The sequence below is a fragment of the Helianthus annuus genome, chromosome 5 (genome assembly GCF_002127325.2).
Source record: "Helianthus annuus cultivar XRQ/B chromosome 5, HanXRQr2.0-SUNRISE, whole genome shotgun sequence".
Taxonomy (NCBI): domain Eukaryota; kingdom Viridiplantae; phylum Streptophyta; class Magnoliopsida; order Asterales; family Asteraceae; genus Helianthus; species Helianthus annuus.
The window spans coordinates 110,595,309-110,601,397 of record NC_035437.2 but is presented as its reverse complement, the minus strand read 5'-3'; the positions used below and the strand labels follow the sequence as shown (position 1 = coordinate 110,601,397).

The 6,089-nt window shown below is 33.1% G+C and overlaps 1 long non-coding RNA gene across 1 annotated transcript; it reads left to right on the top strand.

Moving 5' to 3' along the window:
- The first annotated feature begins 4,717 nt into the window (after positions 1–4,717).
- Positions 4,718–5,279, top strand: LOC110939071. Its single transcript, XR_002591941.2, has 2 exons — positions 4,718–4,868; positions 4,961–5,279. It is a non-coding gene; the product is annotated as an uncharacterized LOC110939071 (long non-coding RNA).
- Positions 5,280–6,089: the final 810 nt, after the last annotated feature.

The window sequence follows — 6,089 nt, the reverse complement described above, 5'->3', positions numbered from 1 at the left end:
CAAATTCAGGCACCGAATTAACTTCACTTGGTCGTGAATTAACGGTGGCAGGAGTCAGAAACTTGGAATTGGTGGCCGGAATGGGGTTTGGGGATGAACCGAAAGGATATGGGGTTTTGATTTTAAGGTGCGGGGGTAGGTTCAGGTTGGGATTTGAGGGGGGTGTCGCTGTCGCCGAGTTTGTAGCCATTGATTTGAGACCGTCGGTAAAACGGAGACAGGGTAAAGGTTAGAACAGAGAGGGGAGTTAACGGAGAAGAAGGTGAGAACGGGTGGGGTTCATAATTGGGGGTATTTTGTTGTATTTTTTAAAATGATAATAAATAAATGGGGTAAAAAGAATAAAATACCCCTGGGGGACCAGATTTAACAAAAAAAACTGGGTTAAGATCAAAGAATATACCGTGCAAGATTTTGAAACATTAAGTACAAACCTGTCAATTTTAAAGGCAAAGGACACCGCCTGTAATTTGATGTAAACATAAAGGACAAAACTTGTAACTTACTCTTTTTTAATTCTAGTGTGAGAAACAATAAATTTTATATTCCTAACATTTTCATGTGAATTGCAAGAATTGTCCTTTATGTTTATGACTCTTTACAGGTGGTGTCCTTTATGTTTAAAATTGACAAGTTCTGTCCTCTATGTTTAAAAATCAAGCACGTTTTACCCTTTGGGCCTAACCCAGTTTGTTTTCCCAGTTAAATTTAACCACATGCAGGTCACGTGAGGGTAATTATGTCATTTAATGTTTACCCCTACATTTCCCCCCAATTTAAAGACCCCAAACCCTAATTCTTCCCATTTCCCCCAAATCGTTCATCATCAAGAACTCACAGGACCAGCCATCATCTTCTTAAACTCATCAAAGTTAACACACCCATCCCGAATGCCGAATCCACCGACTTAATCATCTTCACACAATCCTCCACCGTACGACTCTCCCTCAACCGCGTCAAGATCTGCTACAACTCACTCATCATCGCCGGAGATCTTGCTGTCGCCGTTGGTGTCGAAGCGGTTGAAGACCTTTTTGATCTCGTCGACATTGGGGAAGTAGAGTGAGGGTGTAGTGGGTTGTGTTGACATTGTTGGGAGTGTTGTCGAGAGGTTGAAGATGATGGAAAAATCAAACAGGTGATGGTTGTGGGAAAGTTTGTTTTAACAGAATTCTGTAAAGATTGATTCTTGGATTGGTATTTTAGATTTAAGGCTTTTAATTTAGCTTCAATTTCGTAGACAGGTGATGGGGTGTTGATGGTTGGCAAATCAGATTTGCACCAAAGCTGAAGAAGATGAAGCTTATGAAGATTTAGGGTAGCAAATCTGATTTGGTTTGGGGTTGCTATTTTTCAGATTTGGGGTGGCAAATGATTAGGGTTTGGGTTATTTAAGAGAGACAATATTTTGTGTTTATATATATTTTAATTTTTAATTAACATATTTTTAATTGGGAAAACAAATTTTTAAATGACACAATTACCCTCACGTGACCTGCACGTAGTTAAATTTAACTGGGAAAACAAACGGGGTTAGGCCCAAAGGGTAAAACGTGCTTGATTTTTAAACATAAAGGACAGAACTTGTCAATTTTAAACATAAAGGACACCGCCTGTAAAGAGGCATAAATATAAAGGACAATTCTTGCAATTCACTCTTTACTTTTTAGGTTTTTAAGATTGAAGAAATGGGTTATTCATTTTGTTATGTGTGTTTTCGTAATATTTAGTGTTCTGCATAGAACATTTTCTGTATGTATATAGTATGTATGTCTAGAGGTTTAGTTTTTTTTTTTTTTTTTTTTTTTTTTTTTTTTTTTTTTTTGAACGGCAAGGAACGACGTGCCAACTACCGTGACACCGTGCGCTATGGCCAAGGTCGACTACTCGACCGCCGCCAACCCCTTGGCTCTCCCAGATGCACGGAAACCCGACCTCCACCCGCCCGAAGGCTCGACAGTGGAATAATCCGTAAAACCTCGCCTCCCATCCAAGACGAACCCGCGCAACCCGTATTCGCCCTTCAACTGGATGCCATAGAAAATAATGGAGAGAGTGAGAGTCGAACCTGGATCACAAGGAACATCAACTCTTTTCCCAACCACTCCATCACTACCTCATTGGCGTCTAGAGGTTTAGCTAACAAACATACTTTTAGTGGCAAATACTGGAATCAATTTTGATGATTTGATGATTAAAAATCTAATGATATTTATAATCTGCGTAATTAAACATACGAGTAAATTACTTTTTGAGTCCCTGTGTTTTAGTGGTTTTAACCACTTGAGTCCAAAATCAAAAAGTTTAATGCCCTGAGTCCCTAGCCATTTATTTTATAACGTTTTGAGTCCAATTCTGTTCATTTTATAACGATTTGAGTCCAAAAAATTGGACTCAAAAGGTTAAGATTTGGACTCATAAGGACTCAAATGGTTAATGAAAATGCTTATAGGGACTCAGGTCGTTAAACTTTTTGCTTTTGGACTCAACTAGTTAAAACCACTAAAACACAGGGACTCAAAAAGTAATTTACCCTAAACATAATAATAACAAAATTAAGTGAGTGGAATTTTTGTTATCTGATTTTCCTCGGATAGTTAGAGCTTATGTAAGAATTTTAACTAGAAACTGACATTATTTTACGAATAGTTCTGAAGTTCTAACAAACAGTGTTGTGGTTCTCTGAATATATAATGAAGGACTTTGGTTTATTTTCCGTATGTTTTCATGTATGGTTTCCAAAACATGAAAACAACTTGTTCATGTGATCTCTTTGATTAAAAAAAAAAAAAAACAAAAGATTTGAAGGGTACATCAAAAGCTTAAAATAATTTAACCTGAAAGTGTTCATTATACATAAAGAGAGATTTTGCCAAATCTAAACTACAAAATCTACATTTGCTCCTCCAGCAACCACCCTAGTATGAGTAGGGATGAGTTTTGTAGGGGACTGGCATCGAAAGTATTGGTCCCAAAAATGATATTCGATATCAAATGCTAATCCTTAAATACGAGTGCTACTGCCACTTGCTAGCTGGATGTGTACAAGTATTTTTTTTCTTTGTTATAGGTTTTTTTTTCTTCTGTATTTTCGTTCCTAAGCGTGCATAGATAGTTGAAAAACAAGGTAAACCTGATTGTGAGATGTGTTGACTTGTTGGTTGCCGACGTGATGGGAGTATGGGACCAAGAAGAAAATGATACTCCTTAGTTGAAATTCTTCTTTCAATTTTAAAATTAGGGTAATTTCATATATACCCTTACAAATTTGCAAACTATCGTATCTACCCCTGCAAAATCATAAATATCATATATATTGAAATATCGTATATATACCCAATTCATTAAAAGACAATTTTTTCCTTCTTTTTCTAAAATTCTGAAATCTCATATATATGACTTTTAACTTCAAATATTATATTTACTCATTTCTAGCTTAATTTATTTAGCTTAAATATTATATATATGGAGAATACTGTGTATGGGAAAATAAAAATAAAAATGGGTAAAAATAAATTTAAGCTTAAAATGTGTCATATAAAAATATGAAATTAAAAGATGAGCATATATGAAAACTTAGAAGTTAAAAAGATAATGATAAAATGGTTATTTATAAGATTGTTTTTAATAACTTGAGTATATTTCATATTTTAACGTACTCTTTTATAAGAGCATATATAATATTTTTAGTTTTGGTTGGATATATATAAAAATTGTCAAGTTTGTAAGGGTATATTTGATTGGAATGAAACTCTGAAAACTCAAAAAAAAAAAAAAAAATAGAGTTAATTGTTCAGTGTCACCGGGTGTATGTATATTGCCCTCTGATCATGTTTGGTTTTATATATATGCTTGGATACAATCCATTTCAAAAACCAAAAAAATGTATCTTTTTTTGAAGTTGGCCGCATGCATGGAATACCCAGATCTACACATTTTAACAACTATATTTAGTACCATGGTAAAAATTAAATAGTAGTATGTTAGACCCTTTATGAAGGTTTTTTTTTATAAGAAATTACATATATGTTCGATGATACATAGATTAATTAAACGAGCCAAACGTTCAACGAAGCATATAATATATGATGGAAAGTTTCTTTATGTTATTAAATAAATAAACATAAACAAGATCTTTTTATCCATTCAGTTAAATAGATAAAAATGATAAACAACACTGTTATTCGTTCATTTACATCCATAAACGTTAGATACACTATTGATCATCCATGTATGTCTATTTAGGAACAAATAATATATACATAGAGAGAGAGACATATATAATAATAATTTCAATAATATATTTATAAATTATACCTAAATAAACAGCATGACCAAATACGTAAGAAAATTAATATTATGTATATTTTACCTTTATTATCTTTTTATGAGATATACTATTTTATAAGAGATTTCGTTTTATATATCAAATGAACGTATACAAATAAATGTTTTTTTTTTCTTAAAGAATGAACACGGACATGACACCATTTATTTAAATGTTCGCCTTCATTCGTGTTTAATTATCCAGTAAAATTTAAACGCAAACAAACACGGGAAAGCTTTCGTGCATACTCCTTTGCGTCATTTACTCATTTGACAAATGAATGAACGATAAAGAGAGAAATAAATGTCTGTGAAAAGAGACCCACTAAGAGAAACTATTTAAATTAATTAAAATATTATTAAAAAATGTGTTTTTTCCCTATATATATGTTTGAAATACCAAGCTCAAAAACTGTACCAGAGAATGAAGACTCGTGGTGTTACTTTGTTCTTAGTTGTTCTTTTCACTCTTGCCATCATTTCTTCTGCAGGAAGAACCCATCAAACCACAACTCGCCAACTCCAAGATCATAGACAAACTGGTAAAAGTAACACCAATCTCATATATTTATATATAACTGTTTAAAATAGTGTAAACATATACATCTGTTTGATTCTTTGTATATACATGTAGGAACCGTTAAACCAGATAAAGTAGCTCATCCAAATAACGATTGGGGTGGCTGTTGGGGTTGTTGGAACCATGACCGTCGTCGTCTCTTCCGATAGACCCGTTAAGCTGGTGGTGGTTTGTATGATTGTGTTGATCCATGCATTAAGTTAAGTTATGTTATAGATTGAACTATTGAAGTGTTGGTTTTGTTACTAGGAAATTAAATGCTACTTTTATCTTTATTATCACATGTATCAAAGTGCTGTTTGTAACCATGAGCCCAAATGGACGATACATTCGTCAATCTAATAAATATATAATATTTACACTTATTTCATCATGATCCGAAATGGTTTTCTTTCAAATATAATAATTAAAGTACACATCCCATATAATCTTTATAAGTTGTCCTTTGACCCTTTTTTTATACATATATAGTTGTGATCCAGGTGTGTAGGATAAACAATGTCGTTAATAAAAAATAGTATATTAAAACTCATATCAAAGAAAAGGCAAAAAGTTTTAGATTTTATAATTTACATGTTTAGAGTAAAACCGAAATATATTAATTAAAATTATCTGAGATAAGAAAATTAACGTCATCTATAGATATTTAAATTTAAATAAAAATCAAATGTGTATAACAAATTATACATTTTCTCTTTTTTCATCTCATTTTCATTGATTTATTATGAAATTTCATTAACTATAATTTTTTCATCAAATAATACAGTATTTTCTTATTTACAACAACTCTCTCTATTGATGTAACTAGTTATACTATTTATCAATACGACACACACACTTTTAATAATCATGTTTATTTACTAGACGAAATAATAACTATAATAATAATAATAGTAGTAGTAAACCCTTGTGTTCCATATTTGATTATTGAAGAGGTATGGTCCCAATTCCCTGTCTACATGGCAGAGACCGCACCACTTTTGTGCACACAAGACATCCATGTCACCAGAACCTTCTAGAAGCTTCCAGAAGACATCTAGGCGGTTCACAGCTGGCATCAAAGATGCTTTGCCCAACATAAAGGACAACACGTGTCACCATTGAGAGAAGGCCACATAGGCCTGCGACAATCCAGGGAGCAGGGCTGACGCGACCAGTACGAGGTACCCAGCGCAAGCGAATA